We start from the raw sequence: 23,191 nt of genomic DNA, 5'->3' as shown, positions 1-23,191 counted from the left end.
TGCTAGATATCTCTACCTGCTAGTTATCTCCATTTCAACATGTTAAAAATTAAACTTGTTAAAAATTGAATTAATTATGTATTCCTCTAAACTATAAGTTCTTAACCTGGGAGTCTGAATGTCAGAGGTTTTAAAATATTTTGATAACTATATTTTAGTATAATTTATTTTCTTTGTAATTAAATATATTTTATACATTTAAAAGCATGGATCCCTATGAAGCAATCCATAGATTTCCAAAAAGAATTAAGAATGCCTGGTCAAAATTCACCTCCTCTCCTAACTTTTCTGTTTCTGTCAATAGTATCACTATTCTTCCAGTTACCTAAGTGTACAACATTTAATCCTTCACTCACCCTCAACCCTCCCCTCCTTCATCACTACTCAACTGCCAGATCAGCTCAAATGTCAATTATCCCTCAATATCTCAATACCTCAGTACCTTTATCCTTTTCTTTCTGAACATTACAACCTCCTTAACTTAGGCCCTCATTACCCCTCACCTGCATAGACCTGTGAGAAAAAAAAAACTTCAATTACTCCATTGCCTTTAGGATAAACTATAAACTTCTTATTTTGGTTTTTAAGCCTTTTCCAATTTGGGTTCAGCCTGCCTTTCTCTGCTGTCTATATTCCTCCACTTCACGATCTCTCCCTTCCATTCAAACTGGCATAGGTGCTCTCCTCTTGATATGTGTTCCTCACTCCAGGTACCATCTCTTTGCCTTTACAAATAGGCTGTCCTCTGTGCTTCAAATGATGCCCTCCTCAACTCTACCTCTTGGAACCTCTGCCTCTTTTCAAGGTTCAACTCCAGTACCCTCTCTTTCAAGAAGTCTTTCCCACTTCTCCCAGATGTTAGTTTCACTCCTTCTACATTCACTTTGTTTTCATTTTGTATATAGACTGTATTTACTTATCTATGAACATGTTATATCTCCATTACCCTTCCCCATTCCCAGTAGAATGTAAGTCTTCTCTTTTGTATTTTAATCCCAGGGGCATAGTATGTAGTCTCTGGCACAGAATATGTACTTAATAAATGCTCGTTTGATTTATATAAGACATTTCAGCAGTGGCCAGGAGCTGTCCACAGTTGGAACTCATAGAAGAGAGAAAGAGAAGGCTGAGTCAGATTGAAATATTATGACTCAAAAGGTATGAATGAATCAAATTGGGATAAACAATCTTTTTTTTTTTTTGAACTCAAACACTCTTGGATATCTAGTTCCTTAAACTCCTTTCTAACTTAAGATCACCACTTCCTATTTTGTGCTTTGGACAGTAGCAGTCTCTCACATTGCTGATTGTGATATTGTTTCTAGACTTTGGACAACTGTCTTGCTTCTGGCACTTGCCCCTCTGTAATTGTGTAAAAGTCTGCCTCATGTGACTTTCCCCTTACTTCTGATCCCGCTGATCCCCAAAGAATCTATACTGCTGAAGACAGTTTTGCTTAGACTAAAGTCTGTCAGCATCAAAGCCCCCAGCATGATATCATCTGAGGTATAACTTTGACTTTATTTATAGTGTGGAGATAGAGGGAACAGTACACTATAGGAAAGCAGCTAATAGAATTCCATGTACCCTTTTCCCCTTCACACACCTCCTACTACATACTCTTCACATGTAGCCATTCAAACAAAAATCATGAGGAGAGAAAGGAGCTGTGATCTTTTCCCTAAGTAAAGTGCATAGAAATAGTATGCTATTTTAGGAAGTTCAAAGAAACTGCATGTTATTATTACTGGTATATTCAATGCTGTCAGTAATCCATTAATTCAAGGAACCCATATGTGCAAAAAAATGTTTGTGGCAGCCCCCTAAATGGCTGCCCATCAGCTGGAGAATTACTGAATAAGTTATGGTATATGAGTGTTATGGAATATTATTGTTCTATAAGAAATGATCAGCAGGATGATTTCACAGAAGCCTGAAGAGACTTATATAAACTGATGCTAAGTGAAGTGAGTATCACCAAGAGATCATTGTACACAGCAACAGCAAGATTATAGGATGATCAATTCTGATGGACATGGTTCTTTTCAACAATGAGGTAATTCAGGCCAGTTCCAATGGTATGTATAGAAGAATTACACATGTTTAACATATATTGTCTTACTTGCCATCTAGGTAAAGGAGTAAAAGTTTGTTTTTATTTCTTTACTTATTTTAATAGTAATAATTACACTTGGTTTTTCAACTACATGAAAAGATAATTTTCATCATTCACCCTTGCAAAACCTTGTGTTCTAAATTTTTCTTCTTCCCTCTCCCCTTCCCCCTCCCCTAGACAGCAAATAATCTAAAATAGGTTAAACATGTACCAAAAACTATTGTAGTAGTAGAGAAGACCAAGACATAAACTCAGAAGAAGACAACAATGTAAAAAGAGCTAGCAAAAAAAAAAAAACTTCAAAGAAAAAATGTTAATTGGGCTTTGGAAGTTAAAGAAAGGGATAAAACTGGTAGAGGAAAATCTGGGAAAAGAAATGAGAGTGATACAAGAAAATTATGAAAAGAAAATTAATAGCTTGGTAAAAGAAACATAAACAATACTGAAGAAAATGATACTTTTTAAAAATAGAGTTGGCCTAATGGTAAAAGAGGCACTAAAATTTGGTAAAAACAAACAAAAAACATAATTGGCCAAATGGAAAAACAGATGCAAAATCATTTTGAAGAAAATAATTCCTTAAAAATTAGAATTGGGCAAGTAGAAGCTAATAGCTTCATGAGACATCAAGAAACAATAAAACAAAATTTAAAAATAAAAAAATTGAAGAAAATGTGAACTATCTCATTGGAAAAACAACCAACTTGAAAAAGAGATTGAAGAGAGATAATTTGAGAATCTTTGGACTACCTGAAAGCCATGATCAAAGAAAGAGCTTAGACATCATATTTCAAATATAATTATCAAGGAAAACTGCCCTGATGTCTTAGATTTAGAGTATAAAACTTAAACTTGAAAGAACACACTAATCACCTCCTGGAAGAGATCCGAAAATTAAAACTTCCAGGAACATTATAGCCAAATTCCAGAGCATCTAGATCAAAGAGAAAATACTTTGAATAACCAGAAAGAATTAATTCAAATATTGCGAAGCCACAGTCAGGAATATACAAGATTTAATGGCTTCTACTTTAAAGGACTGGAGGACTTGGAATGTGATATTCTGGAAGGCAAAGGAGCTAGGATTACAACCAAAAATAATTTTAGCAAGACTGAGTACAATCCTTAGGGGGAAAATAGAAGAGTAGAGGCAAGTATATAGAAATAGTATATGCTATCTTAGGAAGCTCATGCATGTTATTATTACTGGCATATCCAATTCAATCAATAATTCATTTATTGAACATTTATTAAGAATCTATTATGGAAGTGGTCAAGATGGTAGATTAGGGGCAGCCATCCAGCTGGATTCTCCTAATATTCCCTTCCAAATAACTTTAAAACAATGAATCAAACCAGATTTTGAAATGGCAGAGCAATCAAATTCCTGGTGAAAAGAGCAGAACTGAATAGAAAATTTAATATTCAAATAGAGTTGATTTGCAGAATGGAAGAGGTAGCAAAAATAGAAAAGATGTAAAGTTAAATCTCAATTATTCAAGCTAAGGGAAAGGAAAAGAGGTGAAGCTAATTCCAAATAATGAACAATTGAAAAGATGTTCCTATTTAGCTTTAATATACAATAAGAAAAATTCACTCAAGAATGCACATACTAATGTTCATCCTCTCAATAATAACTGAGTCATAATTGCAGATAATATCAATATTTGTTCTTATTTTCACTTGACTTCCCCATAACTTTTCTACACATGACAGGAAGAAACCAGAACTATTCTCAGTTAAAATTCTGAATTGTCAGAGTTCACTAACAATTCTTGTCAGAGAAAGGGGCTTGATTCAGTTAGGTAAAGAGCTATGAACATATTACAATCAAAAGATCATCTTGCTCTACCTTAGGAGAATATAACCCCTAATGACCAAATATTGCTTGGAAAACAGATTAGAGTTTTAGAGTTAGAAGATCTAAACAAAAACTGGTTTATAGCTGAGGAGATGGAGTTCCAGAAATATGAAGTAATTTACTCAGAGTTTCACATCCAGTTAGTGGCAGGGACTGAAAATTCCATCCAATGATTTCTCCACTATTCCATGATGTCTATTACTGACAGAATCTTTTCAAGGCAGTGTATACATACATACATATTATTAATATATAACACATTATAAAAATATATTATAACTATGTAACAATGTTATATAGTATCATAGAATATAAAATTATATAACATACATACACATATATTTTTGTATATCATACATATACACATATACCCCAATAGGCAGAATATGAATAATAAACTGAATTTGATATTTTAATAGGTGGCAAATACAAGCTCATATTAGTAGAGCACTCAATGATATTTACTTAATGAAAAGCACTGTATTTAGTGATGGGAATATAAATAGAAAAGCAAAACAGTTCCTGGTCTCAAAGATCTCCCATTTTGATAGAGGAAAGTTTCAGTTGCAAATTAGATGGAAAAGTGCCTTGACTCTGACTGAGGATGCAGTAGCAAAGCAAAGTATAATGACTTTAAATCAAAGGCAAACAGAAAGTGGAAGGGCTTGAGGAATAGGTCCTTTAGATCTGGCTTCATAGACAGGACAAAATGTTATTAAGAAAGGAAGGGGGGAATCATTCAAAAAGGATACCAGTGAGGAAAAGATTCTGAGGAGAGAAAGTGGAATTGGAATAGATAGGGTAAGGAAATTGGTGGATATAAGAATGGAACACAGCCAGGCATGGGGGCACATGACTGCAATCTCAGCTCCTGGGAGGCCCTTGATGGTGGGTCTTTTGAGCTTGAGAGTTCTGAGCTACACTGGACTAAACCACTTATGTGAGTGAGCCATTAGTATGGTGAGACCCCAGGAATAGGGAGTTTTCAAGTTATGTAAGGAGGGGCAAAGTAGTCCAGATAGCAATAGAGCCTGGAAAAGTTTGTATGAACTGATGCTAAGTGAAGTGAGTAGAACCAAGAGAATATTGTATACAATAAGAAGATTATATGATGATCAGCTGTGATGGACTTGGCTCTTTTCAACAATGAGGTGATTTGAGGCAATTCCAATAGACTTGTGAGGGACTCATTTGCATTTAGAGAGAGAACTATAAAGACTGAATGTGGCACAGTATTTTTACTTTGTTGTTGTTTGTTTATTTGTTTGCTTGTTTTTTCTTTCACCTTTTCATCTGATTTTACTTGTGCAGCATGGCAAATATGAAAATATGTTTAGAAGAATTGCATATGTTTAACCTATATTGCATTGCTTGCTATCCATTGGGAGGAGGAGAAAAATTTGGAACACAAGGTTTTGCAATGGTGAACGTTGAAAACTATTTTTGCATGTATTTTAGAAAAATAAAAAGCTATTAAAAATAATGCTCAAATTGGTTTCTGGAGTGGCAGAATAAACTATAGTTCAGGAAAGAACAATTTTCTACCCCTCAGTCTTAGAGGTTGGCAGGAAAGGTCTGTCTCAGAAGGGTGGTGGTCGGACTTGAGCCCAGAGCAGTCTCTATAGTATAGGCCATACTAGAGTCTGCCAGTAGCAGACCTTGGAGGCAGCTCATTAGCTGCAGCAATAACTTTGGGAGCTCTCAAAATCCCCACAGTAAGGAGAAATCAAAAGAAGAATGTAGGGAATTCTTTAATGGCATTAAGTGTAGGACTCTGTCACATTACCCATATGTAGTTCTGCATCACGGTCCCAGAGTTAAGAGGAGAACTAGCTCATTAGAGGCCATAGGGATACAAAAACCTTGGTCACAATTCTAGGAGGGAGGGAGGGAGAAAAGTGTTTTTTGGTCACCAGAGCACAAGTTTAGGAGAGCAATGACCACAACTCTCCTTAGGTCATAACACTTTCAAAACTGAAAATTTACAGACCTTCAGAACAAGTTCTTGAAAACAGCAGCACAAAAAACATGAAGCTAGGAACTGTGGCCCTCCACCCTGGGAACAGAACCCAAGTTTAACATAAAGTTAAAAGTCAAGAAATAAGCTGGAAGATTAGCCAACAACAACAATAACAAAAATTTCTGACCATAGAAAGTTACTATGGTAACAGGGAAGATCAAGACAAATTCAGAAAAAGATAAAATATCCATATGCAAAGCTTCAAAGAAAAATGTGAATTGGTTACAGGTCCAAAAAGAATTCTCAGAAGAACTTTTAAAAAAGGATTTTAAATATCAAATGTGAGGTAGAGGACAAATTGAGAGGGGAATGAGAGTGGTGCAAATATATATATATATATATATATATATATATATATATGAAAAGGGAGGCAACTACTTGATAAAGAAGGCACCAAAAAATAAAGAAAAAAGTAACACCTTAAAAAACAAAATTGACCAAATGGTAAAAGAGGCACAAAAATACACTGAAGAAAATAATTTGTTAAAAATTAGAATTGGACAAGTGGAAGCTAATAACTTGATATATGAAGAAACAATAAAATTAAGTTAAAATAAAAAATAGCAGAAAATGTGAAATATATCATCTGAAAAACAACTAATCTGAAAAATAGATCAAGGAGAGATAATTTAAGAATTATTGAACTACCTGAAGGTCATGATTTTTAAAAAGTGCTAGGTATCATCTTTCAATAAAATTATCAAGAAAATCTTTCCGGATATCCAAGATTCAGAAGGTAAAATACCTCTTGAAAGAAATCTCAAAATGAAAACTCACAGAAATATTATAGCCAAATTCCAGAGGTCTCAGATCAAGGGATAATATTGCAAGTAGCCAGGGGAAAAACAACAACAATGAAACAACTATTCAAATATTGTGGCACCACAGTCAAGACCAGCTTCTATATTAAAGGATTAGAGGATCTGATATGTGATATGTGACATCTTGGAGAGCAAAGGACCTCAGATTACAACCAAGAATAACTTGCCCAGGAAAGCTGAGTATAATCCGTCAGAGGGAAATGGATATTCAATGAAATAGAGGATTTTAAAGCATTCCTGATGAAAAGATCAGAGCTGAATAGAAAATTTGACTTTCAAATACAAAACTCAAGAGAAACATAAAAAAGCAAATGTGAAAAAGAAATCATAAGGGATTCAGTAAAGCTAAACTGTTTACATTCCTACATGGAAAGATGATACTTGTAACTCCTAAAAACTTTATCATTAGGACAGTTAGAAGGAGTATACATAGATAGAGGTTATAGGAAAATTTCAAAAAATAAAATTGAATAAGAAAGAGGGATGCACTGAAATACAGGGGAGGGAGAGGTAGAATGAAGCAATTTATTGCATATAAAAGAAACATGAAAAGAAGAGCGTTTATAGTGGAGGGGGAAGATGAGGGGTTGATGGGTAATACTTGAACTTTATTCTCATTGGAATTGGCCCAAAGAGACAATGACATACACATTCAGTTGGGTATAGAAATTTATCTTACCCTACAAGAAAGTAGGAAGGTAAGGGGTTAAGAGAAGATGGGGTAACAGAAGGGAGGGCAGATGGAGGAAGGTGGTATTCAGAAATAAAACAGAATTATGAGGAAGGACAGGGTAAAAGGAGAGAGAAAGAAGGACAAAAAGGGGAATAATAGGGTAGAAGATAATTAGTAATCATAAGTATAAATGTGAAAGGAATGAATTTACCCATAAAATGGGAATGAAAGCAGAGTAGATTAAAAACCAAAATCTGACAATATGCTGTTTACAAGAAACACATGTGAAACAGAGTGTCACATACAGATTAAAAATAAGCAGCTGGAGCAGAATCTATTATGCTTCAGGTGACATAAAAAAAAAAAAAGCAGGAATAGCAATCATTTTCAAACAAAGCAAATCTATTTAGAAGAGATAAGAAAGGAAATTACATTTTGCTAAAAAGGACCATAGACAATGAAGTAATACTAATATGAAACATATGCACCAAGTGGCATAGCATCCAAATTTTTAAAGAAAAAAATTAAATAAATTACAGGAGGAAATAGCAGAACTATATTACTGGGGAACTACAACTTTGCCCTACCAGAACTAGGTAAATCTAACATTAAAAAATAACAAAGAAAATAAGAGATGAATAGAATTTTAGAAATGTTAGTTATGGTAGACTTTTTTTTTAAATTATAGCTTCTTATTTTTGAAATACATACAGAGACAGTCCTCCACATTCACCCTGCAAAACTATGCACTCCAAATGTTTCTCTCTCTCTTCCCTTTCCTCACTCCCCCAGTAAGAAATCCAACATATGCTAAACATTTGCAACCCCTCCACACAAACCTCCACACCTATATACCACACAAGAAAAATCAGATCAAAAAGGAAAAAAAAATAAGAAGGAAAAAAAGCAAACGAACAACAACAAAAAAAAGATGAAAACACCATGCCATAATACACCCTCAGTCCCCACAGCCCTCCCACTGGCTATAGACGGTTCCCTCCATGGCACATCCACCAGACTTGGCCTGAATTACCGTATGGTTGAAAAGAGCTAAATCCACCAGAGTTGATCACCACATAATCTTGTTACTGCTGTGTATAGTGTTCTCTTGGTTCTACTCACTTCACTTAACATCAGTTCATATTATGTTCATATTATCAGTTCATATAGAAAGAAATATACTTTTTCAGTCGTATATAGTACCCAGAAAAAAATTGACTTTATATGAGAGCAGGGCATATTAAAAAACTCACAACTAAATGTTAAAAAAAAAAAGAAATAGTAAATGAATTCTTTCTAGAGCATAATACAGTAAGAATTATATTCAATAAAAAGGCCATGGAAACATAGATTAAAAATTAATTGGAAACCAAATAATCTGATTTTAAAGAGTGGGCCATAGAACAAATCATCAAAACAATCAATAATTTCACTAAAGAGGATGCCAAAAATGAGACAAAATACCAAAATTTATGTGATGCACTCAGAGCAGTGCTTAGAGGAAATTTATATTCCTAAACACATATCAATAAAACAGAAAAAGAACAAATTGATGAATTGGGCATGCAACTAAAAAAATAGAAAAAATAAAAAATCTCCAATTAAACACCAAATTGGAAATCCTAAAAAGTCAAAGCAGAGATTAACAAAATTTAACTATTGAACTCATCAATAAAACTAAAAGTTGGTTTTATGAAAAAATAAAATAGATAAACCATTGGTTAATTTGGGGGAAAAAAAGAGGAAAACCAAATTACCAGTATTAAAAATGAAAAGAATGAATTCATCATCAATGAAAATGAAATTAAACCAAATATTAGAAACTATTTTGCCCAGTTACATGCCAATAAATCTGAGTCTGAATGAAGTGGATAAATAGTTACAAAAATATAAACTGCCTAGGCTAACAGATGAGGAAATAGAATACTTAAATAATCTCATCTTTAAAAAAAAAAAAAGAAAGAAATTAAACAGGCCACAAGTAAGCTCTCAAAGAAAAAAAAAGTATCCCCAGGATCACATAGATTCATAATAAATTCTACCAGACATTTAAAGAACAATTAATTCCAATGTTATATAAACTATTTGAAAAAAAAAATAGACAAAGGAGTCCTACCAAATTCCTTTTATGACATAAAGATAGTGCTGATTCCTAACCAAGAAGAGCAAAATCAGAGAAAGAAAATCATAGACCAATTCCCTAGTGAATAATGATGCATTTAAAATGCTAGCATTTTATATTTACATTACAGCAATATATCACAAAGCTCATATAGTTTGATCAGGTGGTATTTAAAGCAAGAATGCAGAGGTGTTTCAATTATGAAAACAATTAGTCTAATTGACCATATCATTAACAATAACAAAAATCATATGATTATCTTAATAGATGCAAAAAATATTTTGACAAAATACAACACATTCTTATTAAGACACTGAAAAACATAGAAATAAATATAGCTTTCCTTAAAATGACAAGGAGTATCTTTCTAAGACTATCAGCAAGCATTTTCTATATATATCTGGGATAAGCTAAAAAACCTTCCTAACAGTTTCAGGGATGAAGCAAGAATGCCCATTATTACCATCATTATTCAATATTGTGCTAAAAATGCTAACTATAGTAATTGGAGAAGGAAAACGAAATGAAAGAAACTAGAATAGTTAATGAGGAAATTATCACTCTTTGTAAATAATATAGGTAGAAAATCCTAGAGAATCAACTAGTTGAAATAATTAGCAACTTTAGCAAAGTTGCAGGATATAAAATAAACCCACATAAATCATCAGTGTTTCTAAATACTTTCAACAAAACACAGTAGGGAGAGAAAGAGAAATTCCATCTAAAACAAGTGTAAACAATATAAATTACTTGAGAGTCTACTTGTCAAGACAAATACAAAACAATATGAACAAAATTACAAAAAAAATTTTATAAAGTCAGATTTGAATAATTGAGAAAATATTAACTGCTTATAAGTAGGCAGAGTCACTGTAATAAAAATGACAATTCTACTTTATTTATTTATTTAGTGCTCTACCACCAACCAACCAAAAAATTATTTAATGTTGGAGGGTTTGTAGAAGGATAGGAATATGAGTGCATTCTTGGTGGAGCTGTGAATCATTATAACTATTTTGAGAAGCAATTTGGAGTTATGCATATAAAATGATTTAAATGTTTATACTAAAAGAATTCAGAGATTCCATTATTACTCATATCATAGGGAGACCACTGATAAGAAGAAAGTTCTTGTATACAACAAAATAATTATGGCAGCACTTTTTGTGATAAAGAATTGGAAACAAAGTAAATGCCTCTCAATTAGGGAATGGCTAAACAAATTCTGATACGTGGATGTAATGGAATATTATTGTGCTAGCTGCAGAGACAGTTAGGTGGTGCTGGAACTACAGTCAAGAAGACCCGAGTTCAAATTCAGCCTCAGACATTTAATAGCTGTGTGATGCTAAGCAAGTCACCTTACCTTTCTCAGGTTCACTTTCCTCAACTGTAAAATGGGGATAATAATACATCTACCTTCTGGAGTTCTTATGAATACCAAATGAGTTAATATTTGTAAAATGTTTAGCATAGGGGTCGGTAGATAGTAGAAACTTAAATAAGTGTTTGTTACCTTTCTCCTTATCCATAGGAAGTGTTATATAATTGAGATAAGCAGAAACAAAAAGATACATTGAATACAAGAGTATAAATGGAAAGAACAACCACATATACACAATCAAAAGTGATTGTTGCAAAAGTACAAAGAACAAGTATGGCTCAAATGAAAAAAAAAAAAAAAGAAGACATTCTTACCCCATCTCTTCACTAAGGTGCAACAAATGTAGCACATATTTTCAATCTTCATCAGTTATGCTGGGGGGGTTTCCCTTTTTCTTTTTTTTTTGGCTTTATACACAAGGGAGGGATACTGGGGATAACTGATAATCAACAAAAAACTTTACTTTTTAAAATAAGCTGTTATTGGAAAGCAGGGTTTATTTCTCTGAACCATAGTTTAAGGTAACAGAATGACAAGTTCTTAGAGGTTGAATCAATTTCCTGAGGGCTTGGAAGAATACTTTTGGCCAGAGACTTGCAAATCTGATCAAGAGGGCTAAAAAGAGAGGTGGGGAGGTAATGATGCTATAAATCCAGATATTATAATAGAAAAAGAACAATAATAACTCACAGTTATGTGAATACTTCATAATTTACAAAATACTTGCCCAACAATAACCCTGTGAGATTGAACAAGTATTATCCTCCCCCTGTTACAAGTGAGGAAATGAAGTCCAGCTCGTACACAATCGCACAACTAGAAAAGTTCCAGAGCCAGAATGCATAGCCAGGTCTCTTTGAGTCCAAGTGCAGTCCTCTTTCCAGAGTACTCTGCTCCCTCCCAACAGCAGTAAATGCCCAGTAGCTCAGAAAAAATAAGTGAATAAAGTTGGGAACAAGACTAATGGCTCAGATGCCTATATTAATGAAAATATATTAACATGCCCAATAACATACTAATATGTATTCACCACTACATTAACATGTATATGATAATACATTAACATATGTTATGAATAAGCATATGACCATATACTAATATGCATGAGAACAATTGGCCTTAAGCTTTTAATAGAAGGAAATAATGCTATATCCTAGAAAAGACTTGATGGGCTGGCCTGAATATTTGTCACTTGGCAATAAAAGAATGGATCTCTAATTGGATGAACCAGAAGAACTCAGTTCTGGGTCTGTTACCTAGATCTGTTATCTAGAAATAGCCTTGCTTTATTTTCTGCAAGTCATTTTATCTCCAATTTCTTCTGTGCAAAGAAGGGATTGGATCAATCAATGGTGATACAACAACTATAGTAGTTCTATAGAACCAAAATAGTTGTGCCTCTTCCTAACATTAGGTTGGAGCATCTAGGCAGCACAGCAGATAAAGTCAGAAACACTCATCTTCTTGAGTTCAAATCTGGCTTTAGCCACTTAATTGCTGTATGTGATCCTGGGCAGGTCACTTAACCCCATTTGCCTCAAGTTTTTCAAATGTAAAACGATGGGGCAGCTAGGTGGTGCAGTGTATAGAGCCATGCCTAAAGTCAGGAGGACTTGAGTTCAAATCTAGCCTCAGACATTTAACACTTCTTGGCTGTGTGACCCTGGGCAAGTCACTTAGCTCCAATTGCCTCAGCAAAAAAAAAAAAAAAAAAAAAAAAAAAAAAAAAAAAAAAAAAAAATGAGCTAGGGAATGAAATGGTAAACCACTCTAATATTTTTGCCAAGAAAATCCTACCTGGGGGTACCAATACAACTAGAACAACTAAATACAATAACTTTAGGAACCATTAGAGTAAGGAAGCAATCATATACATGAATGATCAATGTACCAGCCTGAGGCAACCATTGATGATTATACCTAAATGGGCAATTGTGCTATAATTATATATTCCTTTGAGTTCATGACAACAGCAGAATGGGCAGAAGGCAGCCTATTCATTCCTTTTTATCATGTGCAACTCATGACCGTGATCTTCCATACATCTTCCAATTAAGTTCTCTCTAGAACGTTGGAGTGTTTTCTACTGAATTTTCTATTTCCTAGATACCAGAGCAACAGTTGGACTGGATCTGCCCATGACTTAACTGACATATTTCCTCTTCAGAATGGTTCCTTTTTTTGTGGCATCTGACTTTTCTTGAGTTCCCACTCTCTCACCACCACATGACTTCTTATAGCTTCTCTATGGTTTGTTCCAAATGTCTTCCTATAACTTCTTCTTCTATCTGCACACTTCTTTATCTTCTCATCTGGAGTTGGGTTCCTCTTAAAGTCCCTTCTCCTGAACTTACTGACCTAACTTTTAAAGATCATTCTGAAGCATGGCTTATCATTTTTTTCTTATATTGCTTCTTTTCTGACTCTCCCAAGAAAATAATTTAACATCTTATCATGGGATCATCTAGTGACATGTCCTTTGCAACTAACTCACTGCTTTCTTTATTTTCCTTTTTTTGATATTAGGTCCTGGATTTATAAAGCCTACTCCATTATATTCATAAACCAATGTGGAAACCCACCACTCTGAGCAAGGCAATATGTACTGTACTTGGGTTAAGATAAAAGGAGATAGAGACAGATGTGAACTCAATATGTGATTATACCATATATCACTAGGATAGATGTAGACAATTGATTATGAGTTTCTAACATATCCCAAAACTAGCAGAGATAAGTCTCCAAGGAGACAATTGTAAAGGAAATGTATAAAAGATGGAAGCAAGAACACATGTCAAAGTAAGATATAAAAGAATGATATGGACCTATCAGGAAGAATAAAATCCAGATGAATCTTCTCTTTGAAAAATAAGCACACAAAAAAAGGGTTTGGAAGCTGTAATTAGGTTAAAAACAAACAAACAAACACCAGGCTCAGTACTTGATGGTACCTTATGGTAGAAACAAAGTCATGCTCATTTTTTTTTAATTGAGGCAGTTGGGGTTAAGTGACTTGCCTAGGGTCACTCAGATAGTAAATATCTGAGATAGATTTGAATGCAGGTTCTCCTGATTCTATCTACTGTATTCTATCTACTGGACCACCTAGTTGCCCGTGCTAATTTATTTCCATTTTCTTTAAGAAAAATGGTCTTCTTCTGTTAACCTTTTTAAACAATCCATAAATTGGCCCCTTTCTACTTGTCCAATCTTATACTTTACTCCCCTCTACATATATTATGTGATTCAGGGATACTGGTCTTCTTGCACAAGACAATCTATCTCCAGACTTCATGCCTAGAATTCTCTATCTTCTCATCTTTTTCTCATGACCTCCCTGGCTTCCTTCAAGTCTCACTTAAAAATCCTACTTTCTGCATGAAACCTTTGGTCCCCTTCAATACTAATGCCTTCCTTCTGAGATTATCTCTGATTTATCCAGTCTTTATCTTATTTGTAAAGTCAAGTATACTTAAAAAAAAACAAAAACCTTTATTTTTCTTGGTTTCTTTGTGTGTGTTTTCTTTTACAAGGCTAATATGGAAATATGTTATGCATGACTTCACATGTGTAATCAATATTGTATTGCTTGCCTTCTGAGGGGGGAGGATGGAAGAGAGGGAAAGAATTTGGAACTCAAATTTTTAAAAACTGGATGTTAAATTTCTCCCCATATAATTGGGAAATATTTAACAAAATAAATAAAAATATGTTAAGAAGAGAGCTTAACATCAATCCCAAGTAAAATCTTAGAACAAATCACTAAAACAGTTATGCATAAGTATTTGAAGAGGAAATCAGTGATCATTAACCATCATTAACCATGGGTTCATAATTCATGCCAAATCAACTTGAAGTACTTTTTTGTTGTTTTGACAGAGCAAATGGTCTGCTATATCTGGGTTACATAATAACTCTATTGGCTTTTGTTTTATTTTTGAATGTTTTATTGATTCTCTTTTAAAAGCCTCACTCTCATTTCCCAATGATTCCACCCCCAAAGAATTTTTCCTTTGTAATAGGTGAGTATAGATAGTGCAAAAATCAACATATTGACCATATCAACAAAAGTATGCATTATTATTTGTTTATTGTCCACTACCTCTTTGCCAAGAAATGGGTAATATGTTTTTTTACTGCCAGTTCCCTGAAGTCACAATTGGTCATTGCATTGATTAGAATTGTGAATTTTTTCACTGATGTTTTCTTTTATATTATTATGTTCATTTTATGGATTGTTTTTCTAGTTCCTTTTACTTTGTTGTTGTTGCTATTCAGTCACTTCAGTTGTATCTGATTTTTCATAATCTCATTTGGGAATTTCTTGGCAAAAACACTAGTGTAGTTTGCTATTTCTTTCTCCAGCTCATTTTATAGCTCAGGGGAAACTGAGGCAATCAGGATTAAGTGATTTACCCAAGATTACACAGCTGTTAAGTGTTTGAGACCATATTTGAACTCATGAAAATGAGTTCTCATGAAAATACTGCCTTCTTTCTTCCTTCCCTCCCTCCCTCCTTCTCTCCTTCCCTATTTTCTTCCCTCCTTTCCCTCCCTTCCTTCCTTCTTTCCTTTCCTCTCACCCTCTCTTCCTTCCCTCTCTTTCTTCCTTCCTTCCTTCTTTCCTTCCTTCCTTCCTTTCCTCTCTCCCTCCCTCTCTTCCTTCTTTCCTTCATTCCCTCTCTCTCTTCCTTCTTTCCTTTCTCCCTCCTTTCCTCTTCTTCCTTCCCTCCCTTCCTTCTGCCCTCCCTTTTCTTCTGTCCATCCTTTCTTTCTTCCTTCCTTCCTTCTTTTCCCCTCTGTCCTTCCCTCTGTGTTTCTCTCTTCCCTTCTCTCCTTCCCTCCCTTCCCCTTCCTACTCTTCCTCTCCTTTCCTCTCCTCTCTTTTCTTCTCCTCTTTTCTCCTTTCCTTCTCTTTCTTTCCTTCACCATTCTCTCATCTGTGATTTCATTGGTATAGGGAATAAATGGATGGAGGCATTCTCATTGTCTATACAGTTAGGTATCTCCTCTATATTTATAGCTTTAGAGAATTGCCTGGGGGCATTTAGAGGTTAAGTAACTTGCCAAGCTAACAGAGCCACATTAAGCCACAGGACTTAAATCCATGTGTTCCTGATGCCAAAGGCAGTTTTTCTATCCACTGTGCCTCATTGTCTTTCCAACACTTGTTAAGGTAAAATGATATTCCATTATACTCCTATACCACAACTTGTTCAGCCACTTCCCAATCAATTGGTGTCCATTTTCATTCTCTTTACTCAAAATGTGTATTTAGGACCTTTCCCCTCTATCTTTCCCTAGGCTTTTGATCTTCTTGGGATATGTCTAGTCGTGGTTTCAGTGAGTCAAAAAATATGTAGTCATGGATATGTTAGTATCATTTCAAAGTGTTCTCTAGAATGGTTGGACCAATTCACAGTACATTAGTGTTTATATCTTCCCATGACCCATCTCAAGTTTTGATGAATGGAATCAAAGACTCACAGAATCTCAGAGTCAAAAGGGACTCAGACACCATCTGATCCAGCCCACAGCTAAACAAGAATTCCTTCTACAAATTTTCTGGCAGTTGGTAATCTGGCTTTTGCTGCTCTTTCCGTGAAGGGAACTCCTTTGCATCCAAAGTAGCCTATTGCACTTTTGGATAGTTCTAATTGTTAGGAAGCTTTCCTTTATATCAGTATTAAAGTCAACTAATTAGATAATTAATTTTAATTAATATAATTATCTTTATATTCACCCCAAACTTGTCTCTTTAAAACTTCCATCTATTGTTCCTAGTTCTGCCCTCTAGAACTTGCTCTGATTCTGCTCTTTCTTCCACATTACAGCCCTTTATGTATACCCTAAGTCTTCTGTTCCCCAGGTTAAATGTTATCAGTTCCTTTAACTAATCCTCACATAACAGGATAACATATTCATTATTTAGTCATTCATTATGTCATATTAGATTCTTCATGACCCCATTTGGAGGTGTTTTGTTTTGTTTTGTTTTGTTTTTTAGCAAAAAAAATGGAGTGGTTTACCATTTCCTTCTCCAGTTCCTTTCACAGATGAGGATACTGAGGCAAACAGGGTTAAGTGACTTGCCCAGTGTCACATAGCTAGTAAATGTCTGAGGCCAGATTTGAACTCAAGTCTTATTGACTTCAGGCCCAGCAAAATTACTTACCCAAATTAATAATAACAGTATGGTTTTGAGGCCAGGTTTGAACTCAGGAAGATGAGTCTTCCTGACTGAAGCACTCTATTCCCTGAACAATCTAGTTGCTCCATAGTATACGTGAGTTCAAAACTCGTTGAATGAGGAGACCTAAAAAATAGTCATTAATGATTCAGTGTCTACATACAGATCTCTAGCAGAAGGTGGAGATTTGTGCTTGCTCCTCTGCACTGATTGCCCTCTTGTAGTTGTCCTATAGTTTATGATTTTCCTATTTAAAAGATGGTTCCCAGAACTGAAAAAAAAAATACAGTAGATCTGACCAGGGAAGAGTTCACATGGATTCTCATTTCCCTGTCTAGACACTATGACTCGCTTAATACAATCTAAGATCACATTAACTTTTTGGTTGTCATATGGCTCCTATTGATCCACATTGAAATTGTGATCCACCAACACTCTTAGATGTTTTTAATCAGATTAACTATTACCTCATTAAAGCAACTGGGTAGCCCAGTATATAGAGCACCAGTCCTGGAGTTAGGAAACTCTATGACTTCTTCATTAGTTTAAATCTGACCTTGGATATTTACTAGCTGTGTGAAGTTGGCCAAGTCACTGTACCCTGTTTGCCTCAGTTTCCTCACCTATAAAATGAACTGAAGAAGGCAATGGCACACCCTTCCAGATTCTTTGCCAATAAAAGCCCAAATGGGATTATGAAGAATTAGACAAGACTGAAAAATGACTAAACAACAATGACAATATTATTTAGTTGTGCCTCCCCCATTTTGTACTTGTGGAACTTATTTTTTGGAATCTATGTATAAGATTTTGCTTTTTAAAAAAGTTAAATTGAATCTTCAAATATTTGGCTCAATATTTTAGTTTGCCAAGATATATTTCAGTACTGTCATCCAACATGTAAATGATTCCTCCTAATTTTTTAATCATCTGAAATTCTGATAAACATACCAACCAAGCCTTTATCCAAGTAATTGACAAAAATATTAGAATACAGGGTCAATTATAAATCTCTAGAGCCCTCCACTAGAGATCTATTTCCATGTTGACATTGAATCATTATTGAGTACTCTATGGGACCAGCCAGTCAAACAGTTTCAGTTTTAAATCCACTTCAATGTATTATCTAGTCCACATTGTCCTATCTCTTCCACAAATGTAGTATAAGAGTCTTTGTCAGGCTTAAATCTCTCTATAGCATTTCTCAGATCTATCATTATAGTAGTTTCTAAAAAACAAAATGAGGGACAACTAGGTAGCACACTGGATAGAGCATGCCAACTAAGAATTGGTTCAAATCAAGCTTCAGGTTCTTATCCTGAGCAAGTCACTTAACTCTATCTTTCTCAGTTTCCTTATCTGTAAAAAGAGCTGGAGAAGGAAATGGCATACCACTTCAGTATCTCTGCCAAGTAAACCCCCAATTGGGGTTGTGGAGAGTCAAACAAGATTGCAACGACTAAGTAACAACAACAACAAAATGAGCTTGGTTTGACATGACTCTTCTCGATAATGTCATGCTGGGTCTTTGTGATCAACATTTCTTTTTTTTAGGTACTTGGTAACTATCTCTTTAATAATATATTTCAAAATATTGCCAGAATTAAAATTAAGCTCACTGAACTATCACTAACAGACTTCATGGTGTTCCATTTTTGTCCTCTCCTAGTCCTGTAGCATCTCATTCTCCAGGATTTTGCAAAATTCTGTTTTTCAGAGTGAGTAACAATGATTCCACAATGCTGTCCTTTCTTTCAGCACTGGATAAATCATTGAAACCCTCCATCAATATTTAAAAGACAAAGAAACAAAGAGTGACAGAAATAGGTGTTTATACCCAGGGCACAAACTTTTACTTTTCCAATTCTGGCTCAGAATTAAAACTCCTGAAGGACAAAGGAAGAAAAGAGAGTGGTTTCGGTAAGAATATCTAGCATTTATATATCACCTACTATATGCCAGGCACTATGCAAAGTACTTTATAAATATTATCTCAATTAATCTTCTTAACAATCCTGGGATGTAGGTGCTCTTATTATTCCCATTTAAAAATTCAGGAAAATGAGGCAAACTATGGTTAAGTGACATAGTTAGTAAGTATCTAAGGTGAGATTTAAATTCAAGTCTTCCTAATTCCATATATTCACTGTTCTACTTATTTGCCTAATAGGAATGCTCAACAATTCTGGCTTCAAGTGGATAGGTCCTCCTATCCACTGTGTCAGCTAGCTGCTCCCAATAATAAGATTCTTTCAGAGACCAATTTGCCTTTTTTTTTTCCAGACTGTGTCCTATCCCATCTAGGCTGGAAGCACTATCACCTGATCAACTATGACAGACTTTATTCAGTAATGCAGTGATCCAAGACAATTTCAATAGACTTGTGATGGAAAATGCCATCCTCATCTAGAGAAAGAACTATGGAGACTGAATGCTAATAGAAACATACCATTTTCACTTTTTTCCTTTTTTCTTTCTCATGGTTTTTCTTCTTTTGTTCTACTTTGTTGTTTTGTTCAGTCACAATATGATTAATATGGAAATATGTTTAAAATGATTGTACATTTGTAACCTAAGACAAATTGGTTGCTATCTTAGGGAGGGGGAAGAAGGAGAGGGAAGGAAAAAAATTTAGAACTCAAAAATCTTACAAAAATTGATTTTGAAAATTATCTTTACATGTAATTGGAAAAAATAAAGTACTATTAAGTGTGTATGTGTGTGTGTGTATGTGTATGTGTGTGTATGTGTGTGTGTGTGTGTAATGGGAAATCATCATTTAAAGGCTGATCTCACTAATGATCTACATGGGAATCTTGACCTGCTCTTATTCTGACCTAGGTCAATTTACTCCACCTTCTCAAGTAAATGGGTGACCCTTGACTGACCATAATTTTAGACTTAATTTCAGACTTAATGTGGACTTAGTCCATTGCAGCTCAGAATTCCCAATCTCAGTTGATTGACCAATCTCTAGAACAAGAATTGCCAGAGATTGTCACCATATCACATATACCACAGTCTAATTTCTCAAAGAGCTTTCACACCTATGATCTCATGTGATCATCATATCCCATGAGGTATATAGGAAAAGTATTATTATTATTATTCCCATTTTTAAATGAGGAAATTGTGAAGATCAGAATACTTAAATCTCTTGTGACCTTGTGTATACCAGTTTAATTGAAAACAAAGCCTAGATCATGTTCCAATGGAAGAAATATATGGCTTTTACATTTTTTTGCATTGTACCCCTTTGGCAGCCTGGTGAAGCCTATGGGCTCCTTTATAGAACCATATTTTTAAATGCATCATATAAAATACATAGGATTACAAAGGAAGCCAATTATATAGAAATATAGTTGATAACATATTTTTTAAAATATGCCCAAAGACCCCAGGTTATGAACCTTTAAGGCTTCTCAATTGCTTGAATCTGCTCCTACCCTATGAATTTTCTCCCTACGCTGTTGGTGACTCTCAGCACTTAATCAGGAGCCAAGTAATTGCTTCAGAGAATTCTGGCTCAAGCATTCAGCAGAGGGAGGAAGAAAGAGATGGTGAAGACATATGTTCTGGCAAAAGACATGTCTGTTTACAAAAGTCTTTGATTTTTGTCTTTGATGAAAGGTGTCTATTTTCAAGGGGATTTAAAGGATGTGTGGCCCTTCAATTCCACCCATCCTTTGCCTGAAGATCATACATACATACATTTTATATGTATGTATGTGTGTGTACATATATTTTTTTTTCTATAGAGTGAGCTCAAGCCACTCAAACATGTACGCAGATAGAACAGAACCCAATTATAAACCAAGACTAGAAATCTGACTTTCTATAGGATTAGAGATGGATTCAAGTCTCCTTTTCATCTCTCCCCAATATAAGAGCCCTTTTCATCCATAAAAAGGGACATCCTGTGGTTTTTGTATTAATCCATTTGCCAGAAATGCCCATGAAATTCCTCTATTTGAGAAATTTCATCTAATACTGGATCTTGATGTTTCTCAAAGGAAGGAACCTGGAGTATAAAGGGACTTCATGGTATCCTTTTGTCATCCTCCCTGCTTCCACATAGAGCTAAACCTCCACTATACCTAATAGATAGGTAGATGCTGATGTGGTTCTGAGAGGTGTCCAGGAATGGAGAATCTGCTCATCACATATCAACTAATGCTATCTTTACCAGGATTGTGTCAACAGGGAGTTATCCCCAGAGGGCTCCATGTATCCTGGAAAGAACCCTTTAGAATAACACTCTGACAGAACAGCTTTGCATTTTTAGCACAACTGGAATTCTGAAAATCTCATTTCTCCAGGGAACTGGGAATCTCAACTAAAGAAAATGAACACCGCCCCAATACAGCTGTTTCCCAATGCAGGGTCCTCAAGTGTGGGGAAATAGCTGATGCAGGAATTCATTTAGATCCAGGAGTCTCCATGTATTGGCTAGAATTCATTCCTTTGCCACACCTGTCCTGATCACTTTCTTTTGCCATCCTCTCAGTGGGTTTGTATTCAGCTAATGATGATTTCTATAGATATCAGGACCAGGGATAGGATTATATTGGGCATTAAACCTACCATTCCTGATATTTTCTCCCTGAAGTTGATTCTGAAAGAGGCAGTTCAGTGTAATGAACAGTGAGCTGGCTTTTGAGCTAGGAAGACCTGAATCTATCCTAAATATGCAGTAATTACGTAACCCTGGGTGAGTTGTTTAATCCAGTGGCATCAGGTTCAAATAGAAATGGGAATCAACCAATCAATTGGCATTTATGAAATGTTTTCATTATTTATTTAACTTATATGAGAAGTACATTGTTCAAGATTAATCAAAAGCCAGAATATTAAGGTTACTAGAAAAAATATCAATAGTTTCAGATACAAAGATGATAACACTTTGATGGCAGAAAGTAAAGAAGAACTAAGAAACCTCTTGATGAAGGTAAAAGCAAACTATAAAAGTTGGTTTGAAGCTTAACATTTCCTGGCAAATAAAGAGAAGAAAAAAATGTCCAATTTTATATACTTGGGCTCAAAGATCCCTGCAATAATGAGTAAAGCCATGAAATTAAAAGGTGATCCTTGGAAAGAAAGCTATTGCAAATCTGGACAGCAAACTAAAAAGCAGAGACATCACCTTGCCAACAAAGATCTGTATAGTCAAAACTATGGTTTTTCCAATAGTAATCTATGTCTATGAGAGCTGGACAATGAGAACCATAGAATGGACACTTTTAAATTTATGGTGCTTGAAAAGACTTTTGAGAATTCCTTGGACAGCAAGGAGATCAAATCAGTCAATACTTAAAGAAATCAATTCAGCTTATTTATTGTAATGAAAAAATATGAAGCAGAAGCTTAAATACTTTGGTCATTTAATGAGAAGAGAGGACTCATTGAAAGAGATCCTGATATTGGGAAAGATTGACAGCAAAAGGAGAAGGGGATGGCAAAAGATGATATGAGCAGATAGTGTCATGAAAGCAACAACAAAGACTTGGACAGGCTTTGGGAAATAGTGGAAGACAAAAGAGCTTGGAATACTATGGTTCATAAGATCATGAAGAACTGGACATGATTTAACAATTGAACAACAAAATGTATTGTACTAGGTGCTGGACACTAAATCATAATAAGGATCCTTGCAGGGTTGAAAGTGATATAAAAACAGAAGATGCCAATAGAAATGAACAAAGAGGCCTACAATACAATTTTTATAAGACTCAGTTGGGATAATATATACAAAGGAATTAATAAGTGTGAGGAACTGAATTTTATAAGTTATTGCTTTGAGATAGCAATAAGGAAAGAGAATGAGAAGTCAGTCTATAGAGAACAATTCTGGAAAGGAAGAAGCCCAGTGTGGTAGGGGAGAAACATGGTTTGTCACTGAGTCTAAGGTGCTTATTTTTCCTTGTGTTTGTTTATCTCAGTCACCAACTTTCCTTGCCTTTGTAGGCACAGTCTGATGGACAAAACAAGTGGCCCATCTCTTGAC

At 34.8% G+C, this 23,191-nt stretch overlaps 1 protein-coding gene and 1 long non-coding RNA gene across 3 annotated transcripts in view; one reads left to right on the top strand and one right to left on the bottom strand.

Annotated features, from left to right (window-relative positions):
- LTBP2 (latent transforming growth factor beta binding protein 2) overlaps positions 1-23,191 on the bottom strand; it is a 183,917-nt gene that overhangs the window by 62,461 nt on the left and 98,265 nt on the right. The gene's annotated exons all lie outside the window — the stretch shown is intronic.
- LOC105750313 lies at positions 830-19,900 on the top strand. The gene is made up of 2 exons (XR_004232002.1): positions 830-1,158; positions 19,471-19,900. It is a non-coding gene; the product is annotated as an uncharacterized LOC105750313 (long non-coding RNA).

The sequence above is a fragment of the Sarcophilus harrisii genome, chromosome 2, assembly GCF_902635505.1.
Source record: "Sarcophilus harrisii chromosome 2, mSarHar1.11, whole genome shotgun sequence".
NCBI classification, from domain to species: Eukaryota; Metazoa; Chordata; class Mammalia; order Dasyuromorphia; family Dasyuridae; genus Sarcophilus; species Sarcophilus harrisii.
This window is presented reverse-complemented; position numbering and strand designations above follow the sequence as displayed.